At 35.5% G+C, this 23,734-nt stretch overlaps 1 long non-coding RNA gene across 7 annotated transcripts in view; it reads right to left on the bottom strand.

Moving 5' to 3' along the window:
• LOC103886908 overlaps window positions 1-23,734 on the bottom strand; it is a 134,945-nt gene that overhangs the window by 68,679 nt on the left and 42,532 nt on the right. For 6 of the 7 annotated variants that reach the window (XR_002523862.2, XR_001905647.3, XR_002523863.2 and 3 more), the window contains exon 2: window positions 20,659-21,744. This is a non-coding gene — a long non-coding RNA (uncharacterized LOC103886908). Of the gene's footprint in view, window positions 1-13,776; window positions 21,745-23,734 lie in introns of those variants that run through there. The other variant, XR_004185856.1, reaches the window with a different exon arrangement.

Below are 23,734 nucleotides of genomic sequence, written 5' to 3'. Positions count from 1 at the left end.
ATGCAGAAAAGGCCTTTGGTAAAATTCAATATCCCTTCATGTTAAAAACTCTCAAGAAACTAGGTATTGATGGAACCTATCTTGAAATAATAAAATATATTTATGACAAACCGACAGCCAATATCATATTGAATGGGCAAAAGCTGGAAGCATTCCATTTGAAAACTGATACAAGACAAGGATGCCCTCTTTCACCACTCCTATTCACCACAATATTGGAAGTTGGGCCAGGGTAATCAGGCAAGAGAAAGAAATAAAGGTATTCAAATAAGAAGAGAGGAAGTCAAATTGTCTCTGTTTGTAGACAACATAATTCTATATTTAGAAAACTCACCATCTAAGCCCCAAAACTCCTTAAGCTGATAAGCAACTTCAGCAAGTTCTCAGGATACAAAATCAATGTGCAAAAATCACAAGCATTCTTTTACATCAACAATAGACAAGCAGAGACCCAAATCATGAATGAACTCCCATTCATATTTGCTACAAAGAGGATAAAATACCTAGGAATACACTTACAAGGGATATGAAGGACTTCTTCAAGAAGAACTACAGACCACTGCTCAAGTAAATCAGAGAGGACACAAACAAATGGAAAAACATTCCACGCTCATGGATAGGAAGAATCAATATCATGAAAATGGCCATACTGCATAAAGTAATTTGTAGATTCAATACTATTTTCATCAAATTGCCATTGACATAGTTCGCAGAATTATAAAAAAAACTACTTTAAATTTCATATAGAATCAAAGAAGACCCTGTATAGCCAAGACAAACCTAAGCAAAAAGAACAAAGCTGGAGGCATCACACCACCTGTCTTCAAACTATACTACAAGGCTACAGTAACCAAAACAGTATGGTACTGGTACAAACACAGACAAATAGACCAATGGAACAGAACAGCTACCTCAGAAATAGCACCACACATCTACAACCATCTGATTTTCAACAAACCTGGCAAAAACAAGCAATGGGGAAAGAATCTTCTATTCAATAAATGGTCCCGAGAAAACTAGCTAGCCATATGCAGAAAACATAAACTGGACCCCTTCCTTACAATTTATATGAAAATTAACTCAAGATGGATTAAAGACTTAAATGTAAACCCCAAACCATAAAATCCCTAGAAGAAAACGTAGGCAATACCATACAGGTCATAGGCATGAGCAAAGACTTCATGACGAAAATGCCTGCCACCAAAGCAAAAATTGACAAATGGGTTATAAATAACTAAAGAGCTTCTGCACAGTGAAAGACACTATCATCAGAGTTAACAGGCAACCTACAGAATGGGAGAAATTTTTTGCAATTGTCCCATCTGACAAAGGTCTAATATTTTGAATTTACAAGGAACTTCAACAAACTTACAAGAAAAAACAAACAACCTTATCAAAAAGTGTGCAAAGGAAATAAATGGACACTTCTGAAGAGAAGACATTTTTGCAGCAAACAAACATATAAAAAAAAGCTCAACATCACTGAACATTAGAGAAATGCAAATCAAAACCACAATGAGATACCACCTCATTCCAGTCAGAATGGCAATTATTCAAAAGTCAAGAAACAATAGATGCTGGTGAGGCTGTGGAGAAATAGGAACACTTTTACACTGCTGGTGGGAATGTAAATTAGTTCAACCATTGTGAAAGACAGTATGGTGAGTCCTCAAGGATCTAGAACCAGAAATACTGTTTGACCCAGCAAACCCATGACTGGGTATATACCCAAAAGAATATAAATCATTCTACCATAAAGTCACATGGATGCATATGTTTATTGCAGCACTATTTACAATAGCAAAGTCATGGAACAAACCCAAATTCCCATCAACGATAGACTGAATCAAGAAAATGTGGTACATATACACCATGTAATATTATACAGCCACAAAAAGAATGAAATCATGTCCTTTGCAGGGACATAGATAAAGCTGGAAGTTATCATCCTCAGCAAACTAACACAGAAACAGAAAACCAAACACCAAGTGTTTTGGTTTGAATATAGTGGGAGCTGAACACTGAGAACACATGGACACAGGGAGGAGAACAACACACAACAGGGCCTTTGGGAGGATGGGAAGGTGAAGAGAGGGAACTTAGAGGACCAGTCAATAGGTGCAGCCAACCACCATGGCACATGTATATCAATGTAACAAACGTGCATATTCTGCACATGTATCCTGGAACTTAAAAAAAAAAGGAAAAAAAGAAAAGTTGGTCAGGTGCTGTGGCTCACGCCTGTAATCCCAGCACTTTGGGAGGCCAAGGTGGGTGGATCACAAGGTCAGGAGATTGAGACCATCCTGGCTAACACCATGAAACCTCATCTTTACTAAAAATAAAAAATAAAATAAAATTAGCCGGGCATGGTGGTGGGCGCCTGTAGTCCCAGCTACTCAGGAGGCTGAGGCAGGAGAATGGTGTGAACCCGGGAGGTGGAGCTTGCAGTGAGCCGAGATTGTGCCACTGCACTCCAGCCTGGGCGACAGAGTGAGACTCCATCTCAAAAAAAAAAAAAAAAAAAAAAGAAAGAAAACACTGCCTAGTATTCCAGAGGATTCTTCCATATATTATCCAAGACTACCAAAGTGGTATCTCTACAACTATGCAAAAACCACAGTGTTATACAGTGTTATGGGCCTTCGAGCCCAAGTCCCTTTAGTTAACTGTAAAACCTTCCCAAGAAAGACAGGCACAAAGAAGCCCAGGCTGTGAAGACTACAATAAATATCTAACTCTGCAATGCACAGACACTGACAAACATCTACAAGCATCAACAACATCCAGGAAAACATTATCCCAACAAATGAACAAGTAAGGCACCAGGGACTAATCTTGGAGAAACAGATACATGATTTTTCAGACAGATAATTCAGAATAGCTCTTTTGAGGAAACTCAAAGAAATTCAAGATAACACAGAGAATTAATTCAAAATTCTATCAGATAAATTTAACAAAGAAATTGAAACAATTAAAAAGAACCAAGTAGAAATTCTAGAGTTGAAAAATGCAATTGACATACTGAATAATGCTTCAGAATCTCTTAATAGTAGAATTAATCAAACAGAAGAGTTAGGAAACTTGAAGACAGACTACTTAAAAATACACAGTCACAGGAGACAAAAGAAAATAGAATAAAAGATAGTGTGAAGCACACCTACGAGATCTATAAAATGGCCTCAGCAAGGCAAATCTAAAAGTTATTGTCCTTAAAATGGAGGTAGAGAAAGACAGGGGTAGAATGTTGATTCAAAGGGATAATAACAGAGAATGTCCCAAACCTAGAGAAAGATACCAATATCTAAGTACAAAAAGATTATAGAATACTAAGCAGATTTAACCAAAAGAAGACTACACCAAGGCATTTAATAATCAGACCCCCAAAGTCAAGGACAAAGAAAAGATCCTAAAAGCAGCAAGAAAAGAAACAAATAGCATACAAGGGAGCTCCAATATGTTTGACAACAGACTTTTTAGTGGAAACCTTACAGGCTAGGAGAGAGTGAAAGGACACATTTAAAGTGCTAAAGACGAAAACCCTTTACCCTAGAATAGTACATCCATCCAAAATATTATTTAAGCATGAAGGAGAAATAAAGAGCTTCCCAAACAAACAAAAGCTGAGGGATTTCATCAATACCAGATATGTCCTACAAGAAATGCTAAAGGGAGTTCTTCAATCAGAAAGAAAAATATGCTAATGAGCAAGAAGAAATCATCTGAAGGTACAAAACTTACTGGTAACAGTGAGCACATAGAAAACCACAGAATGCCATAACACTGTAATAGTAATGTATAAACTACACTTGTCTTAGGTAAAAAGACTAAAGGATGAACAAATCACAGTAATAACTACAACTTTTCAAGACATTGACAGTACAATAAGATATTTAAGGAGAAACAACAAAAAATTAAAAAGGGTAAGTATAGAGTTTTTATTAATTTTTTTTTTACATTTTTTTAGTTGGTAAATGCAATCAGTGTTCACCCATCATCAGTTTAAAATAATGGGTTATAAAATAGTATTGGCAAGCCTCATGGTAACCTCAAATCAAAAAACATACAATGGATACACAAAAAAATTAAAAGCAAGAAATTAAAGCATACCACCAGAGAAATATCACCTTCACTAAAAGGAAGACAGTAAGGAAGAAAAGAAGGAAGAAAAGACTGCAAAACAACCAGAAAGTGAAAAATAAAATGGAAGGAGTAAGTCCCTATTAATCAACAATAGCATTTAATGTAAATGGACTAAGCTCTCCAATCAAAAAACAAAGTGGCTGAATGAATTAAAAAATAGGACCCAACGATCTGTTGCCTACAAGAAACACACTTCAGCGATAAAGATGCATATAGACTAAAAATAAAGGGATAAAAAAATATTTTATGCCAATGGAAATCAAAAAGGAGTAAAAGTAGCTTACTTATATCAGACAAAATAGATTTCAAGACAAAAATGTAAGAAGAGACAAAGAAAGTCACTATATAATAATAAAAGGGTCAATTAAGTAAGAGGACATAACAATTGTAAATACATATGTACCCAATAGTGGAGCACCCAGATATATTAAGAAAATATTATTAAAGCTAAAGAGAGAGCTAGGCCAAATACAATAATAGCTGGAGACTTACCATTCCAACTTTCAGCATTGAACAGATCTCCCAGATGGAAAATCAACAAAGAAATGTTAGATTTAATCTGCACTATAAAACACATGGATCTAGTAAATAGTTACAGAACACTTCTTCTACAGGCTGCAGAATACACAGTTTTCTTCTCAACACATGGATCCTTCTTTAATACTAAGGATAGACCATATATTAGGTACTAAAGGAAGTCTTAAAACATTTGAAAAAACTGAAATAATATTAAGCATCATCTCTGAACACAATGGAATGAAACCAAAAGTCTACAACTAAAGGTATTTTGAAAAGCATACAGATGCATGGAAATTAAACAATACGCTACTGAATGACCAGTGAATCAATGAAGAAGTGAAGAAGAAAATTGAACACTTTCTTGAAACAAATGATAATGGAAACACAACATACCCAAACCGATAGAATATAGCAAAAGCAATAGTAATTGGGAAATTTATAGTTATAAGTGCCTACATAAAAAAGAAGAAAAGTTTCAAGTAAATAATCTAATATGCATCCTAAAGAACTAGAAAAGCAAGAGCAAATCAAACACAAAATTTGCACAAGAGAAGAAATAATAAGGATCAGAGCAGAAATACATGAATTTAAAATGACAAAAACAATACAAAAAATCAGTGAAACTGAGATCTGGCCATTGCACTCCAGCCTGGGTGACAGAGCGAGACTCCATCTCAAAAAAAAAAAAAAATCAATGAAACAAAAATTTGGTTTTTTGAAAAGATAAATAAACCTTTAGCCAGACTAAGAAAGAAAGAGAGAAGATTCAAGTAAGTTAACTCAGAGATAAAAAAAGGGAATATTACAACTAATACCCCAGGAATTTAAATGGTCATTTGTGGCTATTATGAGCTACCATGTATCAATAAATTGGAAAACCTAGAAGAAATGGATACATTCCTAGAAACATACAACCTATGGAGACTGAACCATGAAGAAATCCAAAACCTAAACAGACCAACAAGAAGTGAAAAAAATCAAAGCTGTAGTAAAAAGTATCAAAAGAAAAAAAACCTGGAACCTAATGTTTTCACTGCTGAATTCCATCAAACATTTAAAGAATAACTAATATCAATTCTACTTAAACTTTTCCCAAAAAAAAGAGGAGTAGGAAATACTTCCAAACTCATTTTATGAGGACAGTATTACCCTGATGCCAAAACAAACAAACAAAAATATCCAAAAAGGGAACTATAAGCCAATATCTCTGATGAATATTGATGAAAAATCCACAAAAATGTACTAGCGAACTGAATTTAACAATACATTAAAAAGATCATTCATCATAGCCAAGTGGGATTAATCTGAGGGATGCAAGGCTGGTTTAACATATGCAAATTAATCAATGTGATACATCATCTCAACAGAATGAAGGACAAGATCCGTATGTTCATTTCAACCGATGCCGCAAAAGCATTGATACAGTTCAACACCTCTTCATGGTAAAAACTCTTAAAAAACTGGATATAGAAGTAACATAACTCAACATAATAAAAGTTATATATGATAGACCTACAGCTAGAATCCTCCTGACTGGGGAAAATCTATGTCTTTCCTCTAAGATCTGGAAGAAGATAAGGAGGCCCACTGTCACCACTGTTATTCAATATATTGGAAATCCTAGCTAGAGCAATCAGACAAGGGAAAAAAAATCAAGGACACCCAAACTGGAAAGAAAGAAGTCAAATTATCCTTGTTTGCAGATAACATAACCTTCTATTTGAAAAACATAAATTTGATGGAGACTTAAAGTTTTTCCTAAACACTCCACCAAACAACTGTTAGAACTTATGAATTCAGTAAAAGTTGCAGAATACAAAAGCAACATACAAAAATCAGTAGCATTTCTATATACCAACAGTGAACAATCTGGAAAAGAAATTTAAAAAGTAATTCAATTTACAGTAGCAACAAATGAAGTTAAATACCTAGAAATTAACTTAAACAAAGAAGTGAAAGATCTCTACAATGAAAACTATTAAACACTAATGAAAATAATTGAAGAGGACACTAAAAAATGAAAAGATATTCCATGTTAATGGATTGAAAGAATCAGTATTATTAAAATGTCCACATTACCCAAAGCAATCTACAGATTCAAGACAAACCATATCAAAATAATAATGGCATTCTTCACAGAAATAGAAAAAAATTCTAAAATTTACATGAAATCACAAAAGACTCAGAATAAGCAAAGCTATCTTAAACAAAAAGAGCAAAAGTGGAGGAATCATATTACCTTATTTCAAATTATACTACAGAGATATAGTAATCAAAACAGCAGAATATGGCATAAAAACAGACACATAGACCAATAGAACAGAATAGAGAACCCAACAGTAAATCTGGACAACTACAGTGAACTCATTTTCAACAAAAGTGCCAAGAACATACACTGGGGAAAAAATAGCCTCTTCAATAAATAGTGATGAGAAAACTGAATATCCATGTGCAGAAGAATGAAACTAGACCTCTATCTCTCATCATCATTTTTTTAATACAAAAGTCAAATCAAAATGGATTAAAGACTTAAATCTGAGACCTCAAACTATGAAGCTACTATAAGAAAACACTGGGGAAATTCTCCGGGAAATGGTCGGGGCAAAAATTTCTAGAGTAATACCCCACGAGCAAAGGTAGCCAAAGCAAAAAAAAAAAAAAAAAAAAAAAAAAACGGACAAATAGTATCACAACAAATTAAAAAGCTTCTGCACAGCAAAGGAAACAGCTAAGAAACTGAAAAGACAACCTACAGAATGGGAAAAATTGTTTGCAAACTACCCAACTGACAAAGGATTAATAACCACAATATATAAAGGAGCTCAAACAACTCTATAGGGAAAAAAACCTAATAATCCAATCAAAAAATGGGCAAAAGATTTGAATAGACATTTCTTGAAAGAAGACATATAAATGACAAACAGGCATATGAAAAGCTTCTCAACATCATTGATCATGAAATAAATGAAAATCAAAACTACATGAGATATCATCTCACCCCAGTTAAAATGGCTTTCATCCGAAAGACAGGCAATTACAAATGCTGGCAAGGAAGTGGGGAAAAAGGAACCCTTGTACATTGTTGGTGGAAAGATAAATTAGTACAACCACTGTGGATAACAATTTGGAGGTGCCTCAAAAAACTAAAAATAGAGCTTCCAACAGCAATTCCACTGCTGGATATATACCCAAAAGAAAGGAAGTCAGTATATCAAGGTGATATCTGCACTCCCATGTTTGTTACAGCAGTATTCATAGTTGCTAATATTTGGAAGCAACCTAAGTGTCCATCAACAGATGAATGGCTAAAGAAAATGTGGTACATACACACAGTGGAGCACTATTCATTCATAAGAAATAATGAGATCCATTTTTTGTTTTGTTTTGTTTTGTTTTGCAACAACATGAATGGAACTGGAGGTGATTATATTAAGTAAAAAAAGCCAGGCACAGAAAGACAAACATCATATGTTCTCACTTATTTGTGGGATCTAAAAATCAAAACAATTGTACTCACAGAGATACAGAGTAAAAGAATGGTTACCAGAGACTGGGAAAGGTAGTGGAGAGATGGGTGGGAAGAGGTGGAGATGGTTAAGGGATACAAAAAAATAGAAAGAGTGAGTAAGACCTACTAATTGATAACACAACAGTGGGGCTATAGTTAATAATAATTTAATTGTACATTTTAAAATAACTAAAAAAGTATAATTGGATTGTTTATAGGACAAAGAATAAATGATTTAGTGGATGGATATTGAATTTTCCATGATACAATTATCACTTGTACCAAAACATCTCATGTACCCCATAAATATATAAACCTATTATGTGCACATAAAAATTAAAAATTAGAAAAATATAAATATACATTTAGGAGAAAATAGTTATGTGATAGTTAATCATTCTACATAAGTACCTAGCTAGTCCATTTTCAACCTTTCTTTTAATGTTGCTCATTAATATTTTGTAGATTACTTTCTATTATTCACAAGTATTTTACATTTTTGCTGCAATTTATTATTAATAAAATAAATTTCCATCACATTTCTAACAGGCCATTGCTTATGTCTTAGGCTCTTTCCCCCAAAAGCAGATGCTGAGCAAGGATTCATGTGCAAGTAATTTATTAAGAAATTGTTCCTGGGTAAAACCAGTAAAGGAGTGGGGAAAAGGAAGGAAGGGAACGGGTCAAAGACAAGCAAGGGTAGAATCTCAGACCTGCAAAAGATAACTTCCTCTTGATCCTGCAGGGAACTGTGGAGTGTCAGCTGAGAGTCATGGCAAGGAAGCTAGAACTGTCCTACCTCAATATGTGTCAATCAATGATAAATGGATGTACCCACCAAGTACACATCCCCAACCAGTTCTGGATGTCCATTCAAGCAAAGTGGGCATCAGTAACCTGAAGGCTGTTACACAAAAACAAGTGCTACAAATGCTAACTTTTAGAGGCAAAAGCACACTAAAGCCACGGCACATAAAAATAGTAAATAAAAAATATTAAAGGGGTCTTTGTAGAATACCCAAATTGTCCACTTCAGTCCAAGCCTTGAACTTCTTAGATCCACTCCCATAATATATTAAGTCCACTCCATCCAAAACAGATTCTTCAAAATCGTGGCTGATCAGAATTTCTAAGGAAAAGCTTAGAAAAAAAAAATCTGCATTTGGAAAAGGAGCGCAATTGTGATTATCTCCTGATGTGGTTTAAAATAATGTAGTCCTTTTCAAAGAACCATCACATTTTATATAGGCCAATAGGAAGATATCAAAGAGGATGTGAACAGCATCACTGCCCTGCATCTTTGAGGTCTTTCATGGGCTACAGTTATTTCTGCAATTTCCAAGAGTACAATGTTATTTGGGGGTTCAATATTCTGCCTGTGAGAGCTGGCAGGGAGGGGAAGTTCTGGCAGCTTTCATTTATCCTTTCTGTACTAATAACCCTCACTCCCTGGCTTAGAGAGCCAGTCTGAGGATACTGCCAATGTCAGTGCCAAGTAGGTCCATTTTAATTATACATTTAGGGTATAGAGACCAACGCAGAGTGGGTCCATGGACTTACTGGACACTGGGTGATTCATCCTTGGTACACACCTTCATTTCTTATCTATTATAATTGCACATTGGTATTGTGAGTACCCCAAAACTTATGTCAGTCCCCAAAAGTGTGGCTATGCCATCTTCTCCAATGCAAAATCACCCTAATAATTGTCCTCATGTCACTTTTGACAAGGTCAGAGGAAGAGGAATGGCAGATTCCTATGGCAGTAGAGCAAAACTCTCCTTCAGTCAAGAGGCTTGAGTTCTGTAAACTGACTTAAGTCTAGAATTAGGGGAAAGGATGTGGTTCTTCATTGCAGTGACTCAAATCATGGATTTGACCTTTATCCTGAAAGTTTTCTTATTATGTATATCAAATAATGTTTTACTGGGTGGAACATTTACTTTATTTTAGGCACATGTGATTGACCTGATAGAGATCTCTGTGGATAAAAACTTCAACCCCAGAGCACATTATACTTAATGTGCCCACCTAGCCTCTGGCGGTTAAATGTTGCATTATCTTTATGGAAAGCTCAACTGAATGATGGCATCTCCCAACATTATACCTGACCTATAGAGGGCATCCCCATATTTCAAGAAGATGGACATTCCCCTAACTAATGAAGTTTCTCAATAACTTAATGAAGGGGGCGCCCTTTGGGCCCCTTCAGGAAAAAACAAACTGTGGGAAGAACTAGTTGCATGTGATAAAGCCATTTCAGTTTGCCTATTTTTCTAAACCTTTGGATTAATTCCTCTATATTACATGAAGGAAGTTCTTGTGTCTCAACATCACATTCAGGTAAAATGTTAGAGCCTCTTTCAACTGACAAACTAGCTCATGAAATTCAGACTCTGTTAGATGTACCTGTGTCAATATATTTGGCCTTACCCATTTGTATACATTTTGCAATTCATTTTGGAGTACAATTTACTTCCTTCCAAGTCACTTTGTACATAACCTCCTGGGGCATGCTGAAAATTGACACTAATCATAAGATGCTAAACACAGGAAAAAGGGCTGCTTCCACTAGCAAAGAAAATTCAGAATGATCCAATTCAATGCTTAATATCATCCAAGTCTTCCCAAATATCTCTATTCCAAATCTCAGGGTCCTACTCCTTCTCAATCAATGCCCTAACTTCACGAGTCACTTTAATGAAGGTGCAAACTCACCCTCGGCAATCCATACGATTAATTTTAGTTTCTTTTTTTTTTTTTTCAGAGATATTATCATAGCACGTAAAGAAACAAGAGATAAATTTAGATTTTCCATAGGAATTATCTGTTTCTACTAATGGGACCTGTCTGGGAGTCCCATCACCTGAAAGTTTAAAGATGTGAGATATTTTATTTCTAAAAGTGCTTCCTTGCACTGAGGAGCAACCACCTCATGCCACAATGTTTTTAGTAATTATTGCAGTCACAAGAGTTAAACACAGCAGGCTTCAAGTGCGCCACACATTTGCTTCACTGAGCACTTCACCACCATCAACTGAATATGAAAAGTTTGACAATAATATGTCCTGCATATCATGACTTATTTGGATACCATTTCCTTTCAGTAAGGATCTGAGCACTGCATTCAAGCTTAGTTGAAAAGAAAACTGAACCAATCCCAAACACAATACAAATGTTTGAAAAGACAAACACATACTAGGAGAAAACATTTGCAATGCATTTAACTATAAATGGTTAATGTCTAGATTAGAAAAATGAATTTCAACAATTTATAAAAGAAGGACAAACAACAAGAGAAAATAAGCAAGGCACGTTAACTGCCAGTAGTACACAGGGAACTGGCCAAAATACATGGTAACGTGATTTACTCAGCATTTAATATTTAAGTGGTAGTTCTCTTTATTTCTACTTTTTGGCTTAAATGTAATTTGTTGATATTAATATGTCAATATTAAGTTCTTTTGGTTAATCTCTTCTGGGTACTTTTACTTTTTATCATCTTTTTTGGAACCTTAAGTTATTGGGTTTAACTTGCATATAGCTGATAATTTTTAGCATAATCTGTAAATCTTTTTTCAGTGGTGAGAATCATCCATTTATATTTATTGTGATTATTGATATATTTGGAATCTTTCTACTGTTTTATTTTGTGTTTGCTGTTTGTCCTGCTTTTATAGCATATTTTATTTCCATATACATTTGTCTAAGGTTAATTTCTCTTCTTTTCTCTCTTCTTTCATAATTTATGCACCCTATTTCTATTTTTCTAATGGTTTTCCTGAAAATTTTAATATGAAAATGAAATTAGTATTTTCTTTTTCTACTCTTTCGAACAACAAAAGAGACCTTACAACACTTTAACTCCGATCAACTGCAACTCATCTTTCATGATACTGTTGTGCAGCATTTTATATCTGACTTATTTAACACAAAATTAGACATTATTGTTTTATATGTTCAATATATGTCCTATACGTTTATTTATACTTGTTATATTTTATATTCTTTAGCATGTGAGGTTCTTTTTTCTACATTTGATATTGCATCTTATAGTCTTCCTAGGATAATATTCTTTCGTTTTGAAGTACATCCTTTTCAAGGTATTTTAGTGAGTGTCTATTAGAGATAAATTGAGTCTTTATTTGCTCTAATATTTTTCACCATCATTCTTGAAAAAATATAAAAGTGCCAGATTATTTTCTCTCAACACTTAGAAAGATTCCTCTATTGTCTTCTGGCTTCTATTGTTAAGAAATTTGCTGTCAATTTTATACATGTGTAGGCTCATTTTTTCTGTGGCTTTTTAGACATCTCTCTACTTTTGGTGATCTGTTAGAAAACAATGATGAATTTCTGTATAGATTTCATCTTTGTTATATCTGTTTAAGACTTATTTAGGTTTCGTCTATGGATGGAACTAGGGGCCATTATCCTTAGCAAATTAACACAGGAACAGAAAATCAAATACTGCATGTTCTCACTTATAAGTGGGAACTAAATGATGAGAACACATGTACACATAGCAGACAGCAACACACACTGAGGCTTTTCAAAGAGATGAGGGTAGGAGAAGGGAGAGGATCAGGTAAAGTAACTAATGGGTATGAGGCTAAATTTCTGGGTCATGAAATAATCCATACAACAAACTCCCATAACACAAGTTTAACTACGTAACAAATCTGTACTTGTACCTCTGAACTTAAAAGTTAAAAAAGAGTCATTTATGCGTCTTTAATACAAAGATTAATGCCTTTGATTGATTAGGAAAAATCTCAGGCTTTACCTATTTAAAAAGATCCTCTCTCCCCTTGTCTCAATTTTTTTTTTCTAAATGTCCTATTAGATAAATGTTCAATTATATTTTTCATTACAAGTTGTTTTTGGTTTCTTTATAAAATGTTTTTATTGCATATTCTTATTTTTCATATTTTCCATTGCAGTTGTTCTCATTCAGTGGGCTAATTTTGTGTATGTGTTTTAATTTTGATTGTGAATTTATATCCAGTATAACTTTTCTGTGGAATTTCCACCAGGCCTAGAAAAGGCTACAACTCTTTTCAGAAGATTTACATTTTCCTTCTAATGTAATTCAGCATCTTATTTCATGATGTTTATTTTGTTCTTTCTTTCTGTTTTTCTTTTGCTATGCATGCTATAATTCTATTTGCTTTTGGAAGAACTTAAGTTCATGTCTCAACTTGCGTTTCCCTAATCCACAGAAATAGTTCAAATTGGAACACCAAACCAATGTGGTTACACACTCCCAGAATCATTTTATTGTTCACCCACTGAAAGTAGTAATCAAAACAAATAAGTATTTTTGTATTCTACCTTTCTTCCTAAAAGGTTTTTCTTTTGTTGTTTTTGTTTGTTTTGCTTGGCTTTTTTCCATCTACTCTTCTATTAGTATTTTAGCCCTTTTAATTTTCAACTTTCTTCAAGAGCTTCATTTTCAACCTCTCTTTTTGCCTAGGTCCAAGGCCTGTTCCCCTGGGAAAGCTTCCTGTGTTTCTGAAACTATTCTGCTGGGTAGTTATAGATTTCAGTTCTATTTCCCAATCAGTTTGCTAACTCTGTTTTTTTGTTTTGTTTTGTTTTTTGTGTTTTTTTTTTTAACTCACAAAGATCCCCTTACATTATAGCGAACACACTGAAAAAATAATGGTTTTACTTTATCCACATAGAAATGTGCATTGTAGTGAGGCTTTTCCAGACATGTATTCTGCATTATCACCAGAAAAAGCAACCCTGCAATTTTAATTTTAAGTTCATCTTTGATTCAAGAGTTCCTTAGAGGATAACTTTTAATTTCTAAGAAGTTGTGAGTATTATTGTTTGATTTTGAGTTTTATTCAAGCGTTATTCTAAACTATGACCTGCACATTTCCCAAATTGGGGAATTTATTGGGATTTCTTGTGTGGCCTACTGATACAGGAGTGCTGGGAAGGGAAGAGGGTGGTGCGTTTAAGTGATACAGAAGGGGAGAAGGGAAGTGCTGGCTAGAGGAGAGCGTGGTCTGCAGCTAGGACCTAGGTGAGGGCAGGCACTCCTGCCTTCAAACTGGACGCTGAATTTTCCAAGACCAGCCTGGCCCGCCACACCCCATCCTGGGCCTATAAATATAACCCGAGATCCCAGTGGGCAGACACACAAGCAGCTGGACGTCGTGGGGCAGATCCATAGGCAGAAGAAGACACAGGCGGCTGGACGTTGGAGGGGCGCACACCAGCAGAAGAGCACACTACAGACACTGGAAGGCAAGCAGGCCATCAACAGGGGGAGCTATGCGGAGTTTGGCCGGTGTAGTCAAAGGAGAGTCCAGCCCTCAGAGAGGCCTCCAGGGGAAAATCATCTCCCAATGGCTCCCCCATCTGCTGAGAGCTACTTCCGCTCACTAAAACCTTACACTTAATTCTCCTAGCCCAGGTATGATCCGATTCTTCTAGTACACCAAAGCAAGAACCCAGCATATAGAAAGCCCTCTGTCCTTGCGACGAGGTAAAGGGTGTAATTGAGCTGGTTAACACAAGCCTATAGACAGCAAAACTAAAAGAGCACCCTGTAACACACGCCCAATGGGGCTTGAGGAGCTATAAACATTCACCCTTCCACACTGCCATGAGGTCGGAGCCCCACAGCCTACCCGTCTGTACACTCCCCTAGAGGTTTGAGCCGTGGGGCACTGAGGAAGTGAGCTAGTTCCCCTGTCGCACACCCTGAGAAGGGCACAAGGGAACTTTTTCCGTTTCCTTACTACTGTATCATCAATTTGATAAACATTTTAAGAAAAATGAAAAGGATGAAACCTTTTTAAAGAAAGAAATGTCAATTGTCATTCTAATAATTAAATCTATTATATTATGTATGCTTACTTATTTTATGTCTAATCACCTGTCAAAAATTCAAAGTGGTGATAACATGTCCTGAAATGATTGCATTGTTTTACTTTTTTTCCTTCTTCTCTAGCAGTTTCTGTTCTGTATATGTCAAAACCATGTTATTTGCTCCTTGGAGTTTGATTCTATTATACCTTCAGTGTGGATAGTAACTTTTATCTTTCTTCCCTTTGCTGGTTTTGTTTTGGAATTATGTTTAATGAATATTAATAGTCTCACTCCTTTATTTAGTTCTTGTTTGCTGAATATACCTTTGTCCATCCTTTTATTGTTTACTTTTTGGTTATTTTTGTTTTGGGGTAACTCTTGTGTATAATGCATATTTAGATACATTGGAGTTGCCACATTTTAACTTTTGTAATTTAATAGTGAGTTTAATCTTTAAATTTATGGTTGTATCTGAAATATTTAATCACATGAATATCACTGTATTTCATACACTGTTTATTTTGTGGTTTCTCTCTGTTTCCTTTGACTGGTTTTTCCCTACATGGATATTTTGTTTGCTTAATTTCTATAGCAGTTTAGAAGCTATCGTGTTTTATGTTTCTACTGATTACTTAAAAATTTAATATTTAAAAAGTATACTGTAATATATACATTTAAAAATTTCTACGTCAGTACAGAAGTGTTATCTATTGACTTCCTCCTGTGATAGATGAGAAATGAAGCATGCTTTACTTCCTCTACCCAAGCCACCAACCCAAACCCACTTGTTAGTTTTAATAAACAATATTCTGGATTATTAGGTTCAATTCAATATTAATGTATACAATGTATCTTTTTGTTTATAATTGTTTTTATATTCACATGAATTTTTATAGCTGTTGATTAAATACAACAATGTTCAAATAGCTTCAATGCTTACCAGCTGTATACTATAGCTTCCTCATTTTTGTGATATCTATTTTAATCTCGTGTTTGGTGAAATATTTTTTTCAAAAGTGAATGTGGACAGTGTATTTTCTGAGAATCGTCATGTGATAAAAGAACTTTCTGTTGCCAAAGCACAAGACCAAAAATTTGGCTGGGTATAGGGTTTTTCAGTGGTAACATTTTCTCTCGAAAAACACTATTCTATTTTTTTCAGTGGTACATTTAGTAATGAAAGGACAATTCTGATGTCAGCGTTTAAATAATTTTGTATTTTAATGTTATTTTAAAACTATCAGATCAGAGATCCAATTGTCTTGAGGGAAAGAGTGAGGGTATCAGAACCCTGCATACCAGCCTTTGCCTCTCTTCCATTTCTTCTGTTGTCTTCTCTTGCAAAACAAACAAGCCTTCACAGGATGAGGCTTTTACTATACGCATAGCTGCCCACGCCAGAGAGAAGGCGTGGTGCCACTGGGGTGGGCCCACCTATGTCATCCTTTATGCTCTTAACTCTGTGCTTAATTTGAAAACTGTCTATGCTAGAAGGAATTTCATCAGCCCTCTAATTCTACTGGTGACACCCAGAATAATACGTTCAACAAAGAGAAAAGCAATCCAAGTTGTCTGCCCCTTGAAAACTACAAGTCTACTTTGCCTCCATCTTTCACTTCCTAGTTTAGGTAATGAAAACTATTTTATTCCCCATCCCCACTCTTCCATATTCATGTATATTTATGAATCCAACTTTTGCTCTTCATAAAAGGAGATGCATAGCCCAGGCTCTAGTCTTGCACTAGTAGCACAAAGCAAACACTCCTTAGCATAAAAGCAGATCACACAGATCCATGGAATACCTTCCGAATGGGTCTGTTTTGACTTTTGCTGAACTACACTTTGGTTTTCTATGCCATCTGCCTTTCTGAAGGACATTAAAGGAAGCCATTCTATGAAACTCACACATTTATTTGTGATAAGGTATTGGTGACGGTAGTGTTAATTATGCTGCACAGTAAGGCTATCACCTGCGGGTCCGGCTTTAACCTAGATTTTAAAACCTATCTTTTCCTTAAGCAGATACATTTTAAATCCTGTTCTTGTGTTATGTCTTAACCTTCAATTTTACACTATTGTCTTGTAACTCAATTTTAGTAACTGAATCATGCTCTAGTAAGGCTATATCTTTCCTAGCAGGTCTTTGTTCTGTCTTGTCCTTACAGTCTTCCTGGGTGTTAGGGTACTTTCCATAAACTCAAAATTCTGTGATAGTATGGTTTCTATCTGCTGCTAGAGGGACTGCCCTGAGATGAGCCCTGCCTGGCCGGTATTTCTCAGCTTCTCGTTCTCCATGCACTTCTTGCTCATTGGCTGTAGCTTTCATCAGAGCCTGCTCATTTCCTACCAAGTGCCCACTGCAGGGGATTTCCCAGACACTTTGTCATAACTCAGTGGACTTAATATGTTCCTAAGAACTTACATTCTTAAGTCCAACCTGTTCCGCCATCCACCAAGCCCTCAGTTCTAATATCACACTTTTTTTTTTTTTTTTTTTTTTTTTTTACCAGAACTAAGGCAATTTTCAATTATCTGGATTTGCCTATGGGTATCTAAAATTTTATGCAGCAGCAATAAGTATTTGCAAAGAAGTTAACTGAATATGCCATAATGTATGAGGGGAGGTTTTTCAGGCTCATTTCCAGTCATCTGATACTAAAATCCAGTTTACTAAAATTGAGATGGTGCCTACTCCACACCAAATGCTTTTACCTGCTTTTAGCAATTGACTTGTGCTTAGACAAATGTTTTTCATTTTCCTTAATCATTCTCACAAAGGAAACGATAAGTTTTATTCTTCACCACTGAGTAACACAAATAAGCAAGAAACAAAAAAGTAGCTCAATCTCTTTTGTTTACCTCTAAGTAAACCTTAACAATATTTCGACAAGACTTTCCCAGTAAGTAGAAATTTATTGCTATTTTTATTGTATTTAAGTCGAGAAATGTCTATAAAACCCTGGAGGGATGAAATTTTTCAGAAATTCTCTCTGAATAGTCCCTTTAGAAAGTATGAATTGAAAATATTTGAATCTGATAATAAAAGGATAAAACAATCCGACCCTTTCAATAAACAATTGTTTTGTTTCCATGTTAGTCATTTTATCTTCTTGAATCTTGAGCTTATATGATGACTTTGCACATAGTTACTTCTATTTATCAGTGAGCATTTATTGAGTGCCTTGTACCAGTAAGATCCTTTGTTAAAGACTTCATTTATGCAACCTCACTCCATTTCACATTAGATCTCCAAGACAAGATCATCATCACCATTTTCTAGATGAGAAAATCGACCCAGATAGCTTCCTAATGCCTTTCACTGTCAAATGGAACTCTAACACAAGCATTCCGGATAGGTAAGGAAAAGAGACCCGATCACTAATATGGAAATATTGACCTGGAGCATAGTGATGCTGTAAAAAAATATATGTTTTATTTTATTTAAAAATAAAACCTTCGGGCACTGTTCTATTTTTTAATTAGTGGGCATAATTTATAAATAGTAACTCATTTGGTCTTCATGACAACAGAAGTAGTAGTATTATCTCTATTTTAGACAAGAGAAAACTGAGGTACAGAAAAATTGAGTAACATGCTCAAGACAGGAAGTGGTGAAGCAGGATTTCAGATCCCAGCAGGTAGGCTTCATGGTTTATCCTTGTCTTCACCATGCTAAAAACAATGTTAGGATAACATAGGCAAGTCTGTGCAGATTGATAACCGGTCATAATATTTCTTCATAATCTTTCCCACAGATTTGAGAATTTTGAATTTTGCCTGTAGCTCTACTGATAAAGAATAACAATGTTTTATGAACCTTTGTCAGGTCTTTTAAAATGTATAGTGAAGGATAAAAATCATTGACTGATAAAGGAAGTTAAAATGAATGTTCATAGTGCTTTCTCCTTTGGAAAATATACTTTCTAAGACATGCATTATTCATTTGGGGGATCATAACAAAGCTGGGACATTTGAATGGAACATATTCATAGAATTATTGAATTTGAAATACAAAATGTAAAAAAGAGAACACTAACCATAAGTTGTTTTTTGCAGAAAAATTTTAAATCACCCTAGCTTTAAATCTTATATTCATACATCTTCAGCAATAATGAAGAGTTGTTTATTTGTAAATAAGTGAAATAGACCCCATCTCATGATATGCACTATTAAAGGCGGCACCAGAATACATGTTTTAAATTTTATTTGATTCATTTATATTTTGCATTTTTGTATCTCCCTGCTTTTCCTTAGGAATTTATTTCTTGGACCTCTTTTCAGTCAGTGTCTGCCCCCTGTGGTAAGCTGAGGAGGCAGCAGTCAAATGCCTATGTTCCTGCAGGTTACAGTGTGTGTGAGAGCCCCTGCAGTTCAGCACTGAGTCAACCCTCTGGTTTTCTTAGAAGGTGTGGCAGGTTCAGTGCAGGACTAGGGGAGGGGAAAACAGCAGTTGAGATGCTCCCTGAAGGGAGCTACAGCATGGCAGGGGCTGACACTGGCATCGTTTTGGGGCATCTGTGATTGCAGCTGGGAAACACGCTTGCCCAGGAAACAATCACGATGTAGTAGAGCGGCTTGCTGTTTCCTCTTTGTGTCTGGGAGACCACATTATTGCTTAGGCTTTTAAGGTTTGAAGGGAAGTGAGCTCATTTGACCTGGCAGAGACCATAATTTATCAATCTGTCAGATACATATTTGTTAGAGAGTGGTTGTGCTCTGTAGAAAAACATAAGTCAGAATGGTGACTTCGTATATTTAATATTTTACTTTATTTACAAATAGCATGTTAATTATCCACAGAGAGATATACATCTAGTTAAAATGCACAGTTATGCTAACACCAAATAGAAAGTGTTTTTCTTTGTTCCCAATGCTGATATTCTGGCAATGTGTTTACTACATTTTTTTGTTAACACATTGAATACGTTTGTAAGCAGCCTGGAGAAAATAAGAGGTTAAAGGAAGTGAAGAAAGATGGAATGTGTTAACACTGACTCTGAATGAATATATTTCACCTCTATTCATTGCTTATAATTCATTTTTTCTGTTGTGACAACATCCTAGTTATGGAAATACTGCTGACTTCAGCTTAGAAATGGAAATTTAAATACCTGACTTTAGTCAAGTGTGTTGGGAAGAAGCAGGACAGCTTGCAGCCTTGTCAAGCAATGGAAGGCAATATATCAACTGAGCAGTTATGAGTCCTGGATCCACTCCCAGGTCTCTCACTCATCTGCTCCATGGCCTTGGGTAATTTGCTTAACCTTTGTGCCTGACAATTTCCACAGCCACAAAATGGGGTTGATTACATTACTGTGTGAGAAAACTTTCAGATGCTTTAAAGTGGGGTACAGAGACAACAGATAAATACAGTCATCCCAGGGACTGCTCCTCCCCAGATCATCCTGCTAAGTGCTTTTACCACACAAAAAAGGAAGCGGTTGAGGGGACACATGGAAACTTTTGGAGATAATGGATATGTTTATTATCTTGATTGTGGTGATAGTATTGCCAATGTATACATACGTCCAAATACATCAAACTGCACACATCAAACGTGCAGTTTTTTATTTATCAATTATATCTCAACAAAGCCATTTAAAAGAGGAGAGACAGAACTCAGTAAGCTATGAAGAAACATGAATGGGAAGGATACTTACAAGATGCTAGACATTTAAGAGGTGGGATGTTCTGGGAGATACAAAACTCATCATCACTGAGGGCAGCCTGCTCTGTAGGGACTTGCTCTGCCTGCAGGAAACAGTTGGATAATTTCCTTCCTTCCCCTTCCACACCCACATAATATTAGTGAAAAAAAAAATTGGAAGACTTGATTTTCCTAGGGGGAATATTAAATCATAGATGAGAGAAAGAAAATATGACCTCACAATATTATACCCACTCTATATGTCATACATGTGTAAAGCAACAAGCAGTCATTCTCAAACATGAAAGATATCAAGGATTCTAGAACCCAAAGACCCTTCTCAAATAAACTATTTGACAATAAAATTTAGCAAGTCAAGCAATACATCAAAACAAATAAATATGAAAAGGAGATGTGTCAATATTGAATTTGTGGTTACAAAAAAGAATATAAGTTTTATAAATTAGACAATATAAAAACACAACTTAAGAAAAATTGGGGCCTAAGAGAGGAGGTCATGAAGTATAATTATATTTGCAAAGCATGCTGTCAATCAATATTGTCCAAAATTAAAACATAAAGTTAAAATAACACAATTACTCAAACTTTAAAAAAACATAAAAACAAGATTATTATTTCATAGCTATTAATTAAAATGATGTGGCGTCTATAGTAGGATAAAATTTTAAGCATTTGATATACGAAGACCCAACATGTGATCCCACAAAACCATGACACACAGCTGATTAAATCTTTGATTTTCAACCATAAAACATACAAAGCTGCCTACTTAATTACTTTACTCCTTCCCTTTTAGAATCCATATATTTGGGAGCTCCCTCTGGTGGTTGAATAAAATATAATTTTCATATTAGTAATGCTAAAAATGTTTAAATAAAATAAAAAGCTACGATCTACATTGAAATTACTTCCTGTAGAATATGAAAGTCTTCTTATTTTTAAGATATGATACCCACTGTGGTATGGTGATGACAGTGATTGAGGATGATGGTGATGATGATGATAAAAAGAATTCTTTTTATTCAACTCTTGACTCGTGTTTATTGCCACAATAGTAGATAATACGGTTGGAAACAACCTGGCAAAACAAGCAGATAAGGCAAAATTCGTTAGAAACAAATCACATATTTTAAAAAGTGCAAAATTTAAAATTAAACTCTAGAAAGTAAAACGGAAATTGAGAAAACATCCTGGGACTCACAAACAGTACAAAGTATAACATATATTCCAAAGTATAACAAACGACAAACAAACAGGGCATCAAAACAATGAAGGTACTACATAATAACATTTTCATTATTACAACAAATGTGTATCAACAACTTATTGTTTTCCCTAATTCTTCTGTCTATTCTTCTGCAGAGTAGCAAACAGAATGAAGTATTTCAGTGATACACTTCTTAACCCTAAAATCTCCTGGGGGAATCCTAATGTGCAGCGTCTGTCCTTTAACTGGATCAGGTCTTGTCATTGCCTATAGGCCTCTACCATTACTACCTAGGACCGAATACTCACACAATGATGCCAGGAAGTACTTTGCCATTGCCAAGCCCTGGTGATTGATCATCTAAGCACAGGATCTGATTTTCTCCTGAAATGCTGACTCCCACTCCATTGTCTGCCTAACACTTCATTTCCCGCTAAGATTTGAAGACTTTTCTGAACTCTGGGTCGTGTGCCTGAGTCCAGAGACCATATGTAGGTCAGTCCCTTTCTTTTTGCATTGGTACCATAGGACGAGGGTCCTGCTCTCAAGGTTTAGCTCTCTAGGAAAGACTGACAGCCTGGCACCACCTTTCCAACCATGCTGCGAATCTCTTTGTGCCTCCACTTGTAGGACGGTATCACTTGGTGTGCATACCTCCAGAGTTAGGAATGAGAGGGATTCAGTATTCCAGTTACTCCGGTCACAACTGAACACCCTCCAGTGGGGCAGTTTTGACAGTGAGGTCAGTGTTCTCAATCAGACTCTGGCAGAATCCCCAGATTCCAACATGACCTCAGCCAGCCTAATGCCAAAGAGTCAGTTGGGATACCTGCATCCAACCATGTAACTCCAAATTATTTCTACCACAACAACATTGAGAGTTAGTATGAGAAAAACATTCTACAAACTGTAAAGCCCATGTACATTACATATTAACAGCAGTTAGCTTTGCATATCCATGAATACAGTCCTATCAGATACATTGTGTGTTAAATAGAATCTGTGGGTCTTCCTGAGATTCTGAATATCATGACTGAATGTTGTTTTTCAAACAAAATGCGCTAAATGCTGAAGCAGCCATTGGCAGAGCTCACTCCCAAATAGCCAGTCAAACTGACTATCAAAGCAGTAGCATTTGGTAGAGTTCACTCCCAAATAGCCAGTCAAACTGACTATCAAAGCAGTAGCATTTGGTAGATGTAGGTAAAAGGTGCTTTGTTGCAACATGTTTTCCAAAGAGAAAGTGTGAAACAATAAGATTCTGTCATCATTTTGACATTTTTACTGTATCAGAGAATATCTGCCAATCAAAATAAATAAGGGGCAATGGAGAATTAGCATACAATGGGGAATTAGCATACAAAGTTCTACTTGGCTTTGTATTTCTGATGTCTGCAAGAGACTATGCTCTAATGAAATCTGTACAAAGGGGTTGTGCCATGTCACAGTTTAATGTAACGGGCTGCTAATATGTATGCACAATGCCCTTCTTTTTCTGTCTAGAGGCACTTAGGTTAGTCAAAGTATAGAACAAGTCTGCCCGTAATCACAAAGTTTGCTAAAATGCAATTAAGTAGAAAAGTCAGTGTGCCTTTATGCCTTTAAAAACTGAGATTGGCATCTCCGCAGTGGATGTGTGTATACGTGTGTTCACATCTATTTTTCAGTATTGTCTGATTTCATCCTCACAGGCCATTCATTTCAGCTACCTTATAAATTTTCCCATATACAAAATTCTTTAGCCCCCTAAAAACAAAAAACAAAAAACAAACAAACAAAAAAAACCTTCTGTGGAAAATGTGGCCTAATGGTTTCTGTTAACACGAACTTATGCAAACAGAAATTGTCTTCTAAAAATTTT

This window comes from Papio anubis, chromosome 8 (genome assembly GCF_008728515.1).
Source record: "Papio anubis isolate 15944 chromosome 8, Panubis1.0, whole genome shotgun sequence".
Taxonomy (NCBI): domain Eukaryota; kingdom Metazoa; phylum Chordata; class Mammalia; order Primates; family Cercopithecidae; genus Papio; species Papio anubis.
Note: the sequence above shows the minus strand (reverse complement) of the source record. Positions and strands in the feature narration are given on the sequence as shown.